This window comes from Arachis hypogaea, chromosome 15, assembly GCF_003086295.3.
Source record: "Arachis hypogaea cultivar Tifrunner chromosome 15, arahy.Tifrunner.gnm2.J5K5, whole genome shotgun sequence".
NCBI lineage: Eukaryota > Viridiplantae > Streptophyta > Magnoliopsida > Fabales > Fabaceae > Arachis > Arachis hypogaea.
Window position 1 is genome coordinate 44,706,003 of NC_092050.1, and position 11,859 is coordinate 44,717,861.

At 38.1% G+C, this 11,859-nt stretch overlaps 2 non-coding genes across 2 annotated transcripts; one reads left to right on the forward strand and one right to left on the reverse strand.

The window, feature by feature from the left end:
* The first annotated feature begins 5,421 nt into the window (after positions 1–5,421).
* LOC112753715 (small nucleolar RNA R71) lies at positions 5,422–5,529 on the forward strand. Its single transcript, XR_003178086.1, has one exon. It is a non-coding gene; the product is annotated as a small nucleolar RNA R71 (small nucleolar RNA).
* Positions 5,530–11,523: 5,994 nt separating this feature from the next.
* LOC112752571 (small nucleolar RNA R71) lies at positions 11,524–11,630 on the reverse strand. Its single transcript, XR_003177002.1, has one exon. It is a non-coding gene; the product is annotated as a small nucleolar RNA R71 (small nucleolar RNA).
* Between the last annotated feature and the right edge of the window lie 229 nt (positions 11,631–11,859).

The window sequence follows — 11,859 nt, forward strand, 5'->3', positions numbered from 1 at the left end:
CTTTTTGCTCTTGCCTTTTGGTTTTAAGAGCTTTTGGCTTTTTCTGCTTGCTTTTTTTTTTCTTTTTTTTCGCTATTTTTCTTTTTCTTTTTTTTTTTTTTTGCAAGCTTTTGTATTCACTGGTTTTTCTTGTTTCAAGAATCATTTTTATGATTTTCTAGATTATCAAATAATATGTCTCCTTTTTCCTTATTCTTCAAGAGCTAACATATTTAACATTCATAAACATCAACTTCAAAAGACATATGCACTGTTCAAGCATTCATTCAGAAAACAAAAAGTATTGTCACCACATCAAAATAATTAAACTAGTTTCAAGGATGAATTTGAAACCCTGTACTTCTTGTTCTTTTGTAATTAAAACATTTTTCATTCAAGAGAGGTGATGGATTCATATTCATAACTTTAAGGCATAGACACTTAGACACTAATGATCATGTAATAAGACACAAATATAAATAAACATAAAGCTCAGAAATTGAAAAACAAGAAAATAAATAAACAAGGAGATTAAGGAATGAGTCCACCTTAGTGAGGGTGGCGTCTTTGACGTTAGAATTTTTGCCAGTAAAGAATGTCATAAAAACAGTCGCGTTGTAGATATTGTCTCTAAATCGACAAAAATCCCTTCGTACAAATGTTTTGGGTGTCACAAGTAACAAACCCCTTTAAAAATTGTTAACCGAGTATTCAAACCTCAGGTCGTCTTCTCAAGGAACTGCGAGGAGGTATGTTCTTATTATTGGCTATAAAGGTTGTAATCAGGGTTTAGAAGATGAGAAGTAAGTAATTTAAATGACAAGTAAAGTAAATGGCAATTAAAATAAATAAATACTGTAAAGCAGACTTTTGGCAAGGTAAGAGAAGTTGGAGGTCCAACGTAGTTATCTCTCTTAACTATAATGGAAGTTGAATCTAAACTCCACTTGGTCAACCTTTACTAGGGCAAAGGAAAGTCAAGGGACTAATTAAATTGACATTTGAGTCCTATTTATTTCCTAAGAAAAGGTTGGGATTACTTAAGTTCAGCTCAATTAGCAAGATAACGATTATCAATTATGTTGAGTTTAATAACTGTTGAGTTACTGAATTCTTAACCAGGACCAAAAGGGGAAAAAGTAAAATTGCTGGAATAATAAAAATGTCCTTAGATGGGAAGCAATGGTAACTTAAATCAAAGAGAACAATCATAAACTGAAAATACCTCAATTATCATTAATTCAAATAACAGTCTGTAACATGGAAGAATTCATAGATTCAATTATAAAGGTAAATAGCCAACTCAGATACTGAAATAAATAAATAAAGTAAAAGGGAAGTTTAAAGCAAAGAAATATAAAACCTGGATTGAGAGTCACTCTTAAAGCGAGAAGAAATCCTAAATCCTAAGAGAGAGAGGAGAAGATCTCCCTCTCAACTAAATCTAAATCATTGAAAAATAAAATATGCAAGCTCTCTTTGAATGGTGCATTTCCACACTTTATAACCTCTGGTCTTTGCTGTCTGTACTTGGATCTGGGCCAAAAAGGGCTTCAGAAATCGCTGGGGGCGTATTCTGTAAATTCTGATACGTGGCCTCTGTCACGCGTCCACGTGGGTCACACGGTCGCGTCATTCGGAGCTTTTCCTTGCCACGCGGTCGCGTCAGTCACGCATCCACGTCGTATGCGTTCTGCTTATGTCGCGCGGTCGCGTCAGTCATGCGGCCGCGTCGCTGCATCTTTGCTTCTGGCACGTGATCGCGTCGTCCATGCGATCGCGTGAATACCAGTTTCCTTCAAAGCTCCGTTTTGCTTTCTCCTTCCATTTTTGTATGTTTCTTTTTCCATCCTTTAAGTCATTCTGCCTTAGAAAATCTAAAACTACTCAACACACTAATCACGGCATCGAATGGAAATAAAGGTAATTAAAATAATTAGTTTTTAAAGCTTAGAAAAACATGTTTTTCACAATATGACATAATAAGGAGGGGAAAGTAAAACCATGCAGTTAATATGAATAAGTAGGTGGAGGATTGAATAAATCACTCAAATTAAGCACAAAAGAACTCATGAAATATGGGTTTATCAGTCTTCCTCTAATTGAAGAACCAATGGTGCTCTTGAGCTCCTCTATGTCTCTTCCTTGTCTTTCTTGATCCTCCCTTATAGCTCTTTGATCTTCTCTAATTTCATGGAGGATGATGGAGTGCTCTTGATGCTCCACCCTTAGTTGTCCCATGTTGGAACTTAATTCTCCTAGGGAAGTGTTGATTTGCTCCCAATAATTCTGTTGAGGAAAGTGCATCCCCTGAGGCATCTTAGGGATTTCATGGTGAGGAATTTCCTCATGCTCATGTTGAGGTCCATGATCTCTTATTTGCTCCATCCTTTTCTTAGTGATGGGCTTATCCTCTTCAATGAAGATGTCTCCCTCTATGTCAATTCCAGCCGAATTGCAGAGGTGGCAAATGAGGTGAGGAAAGGCTAACCTTGCCCAAGTGGAGGACTTGTCAGCCACCTTTTAGAGTTCTTGAGGTATAATCTCATGAACTTCCCAACCTCTTCTTTAGATTTCAAGTCGGATCTCCGGATACTCATTCTTCTTGAGCTTGAAAGAAACCTCAGGGATCACTTTCTTCTTGGCCACAACTTTATAGAAGTGGTCTTGATGGACCTTTGAGATGAATCTCTCCATCTCCCATGACTCAGAGGTGGAAGCAATTGCCTTCCCTTTCCTCTTTCTAGAGGTTTCTCTGGTCTTAGGTGCCATAAATGGTTATGGAAAAATAAAAAGCTATGCTTTTACCACACCAAACTTAAAATGTTTGCTCGTCCCCGAGCAAAAGAAGAAAGAAAGTAGTAGAAGAAGAAGAAAATGGAGGAGATGGAGGGTGAGGTGTTTCGGCCAAGGTGAGAAGTTAGGGTTGTGTTGTGTGAAAATGAAGAAGGAATGAGGGGTTTATATAGGAGGGGGAGAGGGTTAAGTTTTGGCCATTAGGTTTGGGTTTGGGAGGGAAAATATTTTGAATTTGAAGGTAAGTGGGATTTATGGGGAAGAGAAGATGGATGTGAGTCGTGAGGGGGTGATGGGAAAGAGTGATTGAAGTGATTGGTGAAGGGCATTTGGGGAAGAGAGTTATGAAAAGGTGTGAAGAGGAGAGAATAGGGTTAGGTGGGGATCCTGTGGGGTCCACAGATCCTGAGAGGATCCTGTGGGGCCCACAGATCAAGTGGGGCCTAGGGCTTAACATCCCTGCCTCAATTAGGCGTGTAAAACGCCCTTATTGTGCAATTCTGGCGTTTAACGCCACTTCCATGCTTGTTTCTGGCGTTAAACGCCAGCTCCATGCTTGTTTCTGGCGTTAAACGCCCAAATGGAGCTTGTTTCTGGCGTTTAACACCAGCTTTCCTCTGGGTGCAATCCTGGCGTTTAAACGCCAGATTGTTGCTTATTTCTAGCGTTTAATGCCAGTTTCATGCTCTGTTCTGGCGTTAAACGCCAGCCAGATGCTCCTTACTGGCGTTTAAACGCCAGTAAGCTCTTCCTCCAGGGTGTGCTGTTTTCAATGCTGTTTTTCATTCTTTTTTTGATTTTTCAGTAGTTTTTGTGACTCCACATGATTATCAATCTAATAAAACATAAAATAATAAAGAGAAAATAAAATAAAATTGATTAAATAACATTGGGTTGCCTCCCAACAAGTGCTTCTTTAATGTCAATAGCTTGACAGTGAGCTCTCATGGAGCCTCACAGATGTTCAGAGCATTGTTGGAACCTCCCAACACCAAACTTAGAGTTTTAATGTGGGGGTTCAATACCAAACTTAGAGTTTGGTTGTGGCCTCCTAGCACCAAACTTAGAGTTTGACTTTGGGGGCTTTGGTTGACTCTGCAGTGAGAGAAGCTTTTCATGCTTCCTCTTCATGGTTACAGAAGGAGATCCTTGAGTTTTAAACACAAGGTTGTCCTCATTCAGTTGAAGGATCAATTCTCCTCTGTCCACATCAATCACAGCTCTTGCTGTGGCTAGGAAGGGTCTTCCAAGGATGATGGATTCATCCTCATCCTTCCCAGTATCTAGGATTATGAAATCAGCAGGGATGTAAAGGCCTTCAACCTTTACTAGCACGTCCTCTACTTGTCCATAAGCCTGTTTTCTTGAGTTGTCTGCCATTTCTAATGAGATTATGGCAGCTTGCACCTCAAAGATTTCCAATTTCTCCATTACAGAGAGTGGCATGAGGTTTATCCCTGACCCAAGGTCACATAGAGCCTTCTCAAAGGTCATGGTGCCTATGGTACAAGGTATTAAGAACTTTCCAGGATCCTGTTTCTTCTGAGACAATCTCAGTTGATCCAGATCACTTAGTTCATTGATGAGCAAGGGAGGTTCATCTTCCCAAGTCTCATTACCAAATAATTTGGCATTCAGCTTCATGATTACACCAAGGTACTTGGCAACTTGCTCTTCAATGACATCTTCATTCTCTTCAGAAGAAGAATACTCATCAGAGCTCATGAATAGCATAAGGAGGTTCAATGAAATCTCTATGGTCTCTAGATGAGCCTCAGATTCCTTTGATTCCTCAGAAGAAAACTCCTTGTTGATCACTGGACATCCCAGGAGGTCTTCCTCACTGGGATTCACGTCCTCTCCCTCCCTTGTAGGTTCGGCCATGATGGTTAAATCAATGGCCTTGCACTCTCTTTTTGGATTCTCTTTTGTATTGCTTGGGAGAGTACTAGGAGGAGTTTCAGTGACTCTTTTACTCAGCTGGCCCACTTGTGCCTCCAAATTCCTAATGGAAGACCTTGTTTCATTCATGAAACTTAAAGTGGCCTTAGATAGATCAGAGGCTATGTTTGCTAAGCTAGATGGATTCTGCTCAGAACTCTCTGTCTTTTGCTGAGTGGATGATGGAAAAGGCTTGCTATTGCTAAACATGTTTCTTCCACCATTGTTAAAGCCTTGTTGAGGCTTTTGTTGATCCTTCCATGAGAAATTAGGATAATTTCTCCATGAGGGATTATAGGTGTTTCCATAGGGTTCACCCATGTAATTCACTCCTGCTATTGCAGGGTTCTCAGGATCATAAGCTTCTTCTTCAGAAGATGCCTCTTTAGTACTGTTGGATGATTCCTTCAATCCATTCAGACTCTGAGAAATCATATTGACTTGCTGAGTCAATATTTTATTTTGAGCCAATATGGCATTCAGAGTATCAATTTCAAGAACTCCCTTCCTCATAGGCGTCCCATTATTCACAGGATTCCTTTCAGAAGTGTACATAAACTGGTTATTTGCAACCATGTCAATGAGCTCTTGAGCTTCTGTAGGCGTTTTCTTTAGGTGAATGGATCCACCTACAGAGTGGTCCAGTGACATCTTTGATAGCTAGAACAGACCATCATAGAATATATCCAAGATGGTCCATTCTGAAAGCATGTCAGAAGGACACTTTTTGGTCAGTTCCTTGTATCTCTCCCAAGCTTCATAGAGGGCTTCACCTTCCTTTTGTTTGAAGGTTTGAACATCCACTCTAAGCTTACTAAGCTTTTGAGGAGGAAAGAACTTGGCTAAGAAAGTCGTGACCAGCTTATCCCAAGAGTTCAGGCTATCTTTAGGTTGAGAGTCCAACCATACTCTAGCTTTGTCTCTTACAGCAAACGGGAAAAGCATAAGCCTGTAGACCTCGGGATCAACCCGATTGGTCTTAAAAGTATCATAGATCTGCAAGAATTCAGTTAAGAACTGAAAAGGATCTTCTGATGGAAGTCCATGAAACTTGCAATTCTGTTGCATCAAAGAAACTAATTGAGGCTTAAGCTCAAAATTGTTTGCTCCAATGGCAGGGATTGAGATGCTTATTCCATGTAAATTGGAATTAGGTGCAGTAAAGTCACCAAGCATCTTCCTTGCATTGTTATTATTTTCGGCCATGTTGTCTTCTTTTTCAAAAATTTCTGTCAGATTTTCTCCAGAGAGTTGTGCTTTAGCTTCCCTTAGCTTCCTCTTCAGAGTCCTTTCAGGTTCAGGATCAGCTTCAACAAGAATGTTCTTATCCTTGTTTCTGCTCATATGAAAAAGAAGAGAACACAAAAGAAAATATGGAATCCTCTATGTCACAGTATAGAGGTTCCTTATGCAAGTATAAGAAGAGAAGAATGTAAGAAGGAGAAGAGGAAAAATTCGAACACAGAAAGGAAGATGGGGTTCGAATTTTTTTGGGTGAAAGAGAAGTGTTAGTAGATGAGAAAGAGAAGAATTCGAAAATTTAATAAAATAAAATAAGAATATTTTAAAATTAAATTGAAAATTCGAAAATTAAAATTAAAATTGAATTAAATTAAAATTAAAAACAATTAGTTAATTAAAATAAAATTTTGAAAAAGGAGGAAAGGATTTTCGAAAATTAAAGGTAGAGAGTTAGTTAGGCAGTTTTGAAAAAGATAAGAATCAAACAAAAAGTTAAGTGGTTAATTGAAAAAGATTTGAAAATCAAATTTTGAAAAAGATAAGAAGTTAAAAAAAAGATTTTGAAATCAAATTTTGAAGAAGATGTGATTGAAATTTAAAAAGATGTGATTGAAACAAAAAGATAGGATTGATTGAAAAAGATTTGAAAAAGAAATTTAAAAATATTTGATTTTGAAAATTAAAGTTGATTACTTGACTAACAAAAAACAAAAAGATTTGATTTTAAAATTTAAAGATTGAACCTTTCTTATTAGGCAAGTAACAAACTTAATATTTTTGAATCAATCACATTAATTGTTAGCATTGAATTCGAAAATATGGAAAAAATAAGAAAAAGATTTTGAAAATTAATTTGAAATTTTCGAAAATAATGAAAGAAAAATGAAAAAGATTTGATTTTTAAAAAAAAAATTTGAAAAAGATAAGGTTTTTAAATTGAAAATTTGACTTGACTCATAAGAAACAACTAAATTTTAAAAAGTTTTGAAAAAGTCAACTCAAATTTTCGAATTTTATGAGTGAAATAAGGGAAAGATATTTTTTTTTATTTTTGAATTTTTAAATGATGAAAGAGAAAAACACAAAATTGAAACAAATCATGAAAATTATGAATCAAAACACCTAATGCATGCAAGAACACTTTGAATGTCAAGATGAACACCAAGAACACTTTGAAGATCAAGATGAACATCAAGACTTTATTTTTGAAGAATTTTTAAGAAAAGAAAACATGCAAGACACCAAACTTAAATACTTTTAATTTTTAGACACTAAAAATTCAAGAATGCATATGAAAAATAAGAAAAGACACAAAACAAGAAAATATGAAGATCAAACAAGAAGACTAGCCAAGAACGACTTGAAGATCATGAAGAATGCAACACATGAAATTTTTGAAAATAATTTTTGGAAAATTAAAAAGATGCAATTGACACCAAACTTAAAACTTGACTCTAGACTCAAACAAGAAACACAAAAATATTTTTGATTTTATGATTTTATAAATTTTTTTTATTTTTCGAAAATTAATTAGGAAAAATGAAAAAGAAGAAATTATTTATTTTATTTTTTTTTCGAAATTAAGAAATAAAAAAATTAAAATTAAAATAAAATTACCTAATCCGAGCAACAAGATGAACCGTCAGTTGTCCAAACTCGAACAATCCCCGGCAAAGGCGCCAAAAACTTGGTGCGTAGAAATCGTGACGGTTCCATTCCTTGGTAACGGCGCTGAAAACTTTATACGCACATTCATAATCTTAATTCTTTGTCACAACTTCACACAACTGACCAGCAAGTGCACTGGGTCGTCCAAGTAATAAACCTTACGTGAGTAAGGGTCGATCCCACGGAGATTGTCAGCTTGAAGCAAGCTATGGTCACCTTGTAAATCTCAGTCAGGCGGATTCAGATAGTTATGGGGATTTAATAATTAAAACATAATTGAAATATAAACTAGGATAGAGATACTTATGTAATTCATTGGTGAGAATTTCAGACAAGCGTATAGAGATGCCTTTCGTTCCTCTGAACCTCTGCTTTCCTGCTGTCTTCATCCAATCATTCCTACTCCTTTCCATGGCAAGCTTTATGTAGGGCATCACGTTGTCAATGGCTACATCCTATTCTCTCTGTGAAAATGGTCCAATGCGCTGTCACTGCATGGCTAATCATCTATCGGTTCTCGATCATACTGGAATAGGATTTACTATCCTTTTGCGTCTGTCACTACCCCCAGCACTCGCGAGTTTGAAGCTCGTCACAACCATCCCTTTCCAGATCCTATTCGGAATACCACAGACAAGGTTTAGACTTTCCGGATCTCAAGAATGGCCATCCATGGGTTCTAACTTATTGATGCCAGGGCATTTTGGCCAGTTTCACTGACCTTTTCTTTACTGTTTTAGGGTAGTTTCATGCATTTTCCTAGGAAATAAGCAAGTTTTGGGTAAAAATTCACTTACATCTTGATTCAAGCAAGCATGGTGCACTTTACATGACTTCATGAGAATTTTGCATGAATTAAATGACAAATTGGATGATGCATGTCTCATGATGAGGATTAGAACTTTGATGCCCTTTATTGCTTGATTTCAGGACAAAGAAAACAAGAAAGAACCACGTTAGCAGCCACGTTAGTCTAACTAACGTGACTGCTAACGTGGAATGGGAGCTAGGTTGCAACGTTAATGAGAAAAGTAATCGCCAATAACGTCCTCGAAGCCATCATAGCCCACGTTAAGAGTCACGTTAACTTAGTTAACGTAAACTCTAACGTGGAAGAAGAAAGTGGAGCCAACATTAGTGACACTCACCTTTGTCACTAACATTAGACCAAGCTCATATTGGCCATGTTAAGGGCCACGTTAACTTAGTTAACGTGGACTCTAACGTTGGAAAGCAAAAGAATGGCCAACGTTAGTGACACTCACCTTTGTCACTAACATTGGACTAAGCCACTTTAAGCCACGTCAACTCCCACGTTAACTTAGTTAACATGGAAGCTAACGTGGAGAAAGCAAATAATTGCCAACGTTAGTGACACTCACCTTTGTCACTAACGTTAGAATGAGCCACAATGAGCCACGTTAACTCCCACGTTAACTTAGTTAATGTGGAAGCTAACGTGGAGGAAAGGATGATGAGCTAATGTTAGTGACACTCACCTTTGTCACTAACGTTGGAGATGGCTATCATCACCACGTTAGAAGCCACGTTAACTTAGTTAACGTGGCTTCTAACGTGGGAAGTAGGGGCATCTTGGAACGTTAGTGACAAAGGTAAGTGTCACTAACGTTCTCGAAGGATTGGCAAGCCTACGTTAAGAGCCACGTTAACTAAGTTAACGTGGACTCTAACGTAGGGGGAAGGGAGGACTCTCAACGCTATTGGAAAAGGTGAGTCCCAATAATGTGTGCGAAGGAACAAGAGGCAACGTTAGTGGTCACGTTGGTGCCACTAACGTTGAAGTTAACGTGGATCATCCCTGGGTTAGGAACGTTAGTGAAAAAGGTGATTGTCACTAACGTTCTCGAACCCACACTCTCACTTAACGTTAACGCCACTAACGTCCTGAGCTAAATACCCTGCCTACTTCACACTTTCTCTCTCCAAGTAAAGCTAAGCCCACTGAAGAGGATAACTGCTTCAAACTTAAGATCCAAAGGCCCATATCCAAGACTTGAAGAACCAACTAGAAGATCAGAAGAGTAGTATATATAGGGGTAGTTTTGAATTAGAGAGGAGCTTTTGGGGAGTTGGAAATTTGAGAACTACTCTCTGTATAATTTACTCTGCACTTCTAGTTTATTTTTGAGAATGTATCTTCCATCTTTGTTTTCCATTTCCAGAGCGATGAACAACTAAACCCCCTTCATTGGGTTAGGGAGCTCTGTTGTAATTTGATGGATCAATATTAGTTTTCATTATTCTTCTTCTATCTTTTCTCTTGATTTTACTAGAAAGCTTTCAATCTTCATCTAATTGGGTAGTTATCTTGGAAAAGAAGCTATTCATACTTGGATCTCTTCTGAACCTTGGAAGAGGAATGAAGAGATCATGCTAGAAATGCTTTCTCATGTTGGACCAAATTGGGGTTGGAAGGATATGGTGACTATAATTCTACCAACACTTGATTTGGGAATGCATGTGGTATAATCAGTGACCATACTTCATCTCTTCTCATGAGCAATTGACAAAGGAATTGGCTATTGGTCAAGATTTGAGAGATTGAATTACAAGGAATTATAATTCGATCACTTAAGATTGCCAAGGAGATCAATGAACGCATTGATTGAGGAAGAGATGAAAATGAACTTGATCCGGAGAATGCAACATCTCCTAAACCCAATGAATTCCCCATTCTGATCTTACCCATTCTTTTTAATTTCTGCAATTTACTTTTATGAGCATCTTCCCCATTCCCATTTACAATCCTGCAATTTACTTTCCACCATTTATTTTCAGCTCTTTACTTCCAGCATTTACATTTTCTGCTATTTACTTTCCCGCCATTTAATTTCCTGCAACTCTCAAACCAAATTCTGCTTAGCTCAACTAGAACATTCTTCCAATTAAAGTTGCTTGACCAATCAATCCCTGTGGGATTTGACTTCACTCTATTGTGAGTTTTTACTTAACGACAATTCGGTATACTTGCCGAAGGAAAATTGTTGAGAGACAAGTTTTCGTGCATCAAGTTTATGGCGCCGTTGCTGGGCATTGATTTTGTATCAACATTGATTAAATTGGAGGATAACTAGATTGAGCATTTTTCTTTTGTTTGATTTAAGTTCATTTGAGTAATTTACTTTCTGTTCAGTTATTTCCTTCCCCTTCCCCTACCCATTTTCTTAGTTATTTACAATTCAGTCCACTAACCCACTAACTGTTTGATATATTGCATCACTCACACTAACAGTATTCTGTAGAAATTACTTTCTGCATCTATTTCCTTGCTTGTGCCTTGTTGGTTGTATGACAGGGAGAAGAAGCGGGGCTTCAACTTCTTTTGATTCTGAACCTGAGAGGACCTTCCTTAGGTTAAGGAGGGAAGCAAGAGGAAAGAGAGTAGTTGGTGCTGAGGAAGAGGAGGAGTACTTTGAACCAGATATGGATGAGAATATGGAGAACCATCATGAAGAAGAGGCTCACAACCATGGCCGAGAAGGTCCAGCACATCAGGCTGGGCAAGAGAGAAGGGTTCTGGGTTCGTACATCAATCCAAACCCAGGAAATTACGGGAGTAGCATCCAAAGTCCAACCATACATGCCAACAACTTTGAACTAAAGCCACAGCTCATCACCCTTGTTCAGAACAATTGTTCATTCGGAGGGAGTGTCCAAGAAGACCCCAATCAACATCTAACCACCTTCCTAAGGATATGTGATACTGTGAAGTCTAATGGTGTTCATCCTGACACCTATAGATTACTTCTATTCCCTTTCTCACTCAAGGACAAGGCATCTAAATGGCTGGAATCCTTCCTAAAGGAGAGTTTAGCAACCTGGGAAGATGTGGTAAACAAATTCTTGGCAAGATTCTATCCTCCTCAACGGATCAACAGGCTGAGAGCTGAGGTGCAAACCTTCAAGCAGCAAGATGGTGAAACTCTATATGAAGCATGGGAGAGGTTTAAGGACCTGACAAGAAGGTGTCCACCAGATATGTTCAATGAATGGGTGCAGCTACACATTTTCTATGAAGGCCTTTCTTATGAATCAAAGAAGGCAGTAGACCATTCATCCGGGGGATCTCTGAACAAGAAGAAGACCATTGAAGAAGCCATAGATGTCATTGAGACTGTAGCTGAGAATGACTACTTCTATGCTTCTGAAAGAGGCAACACTAGAGGAACGATGGAGCTAAACAATGTGGATGCACTGCTGGCCCAAAACAAG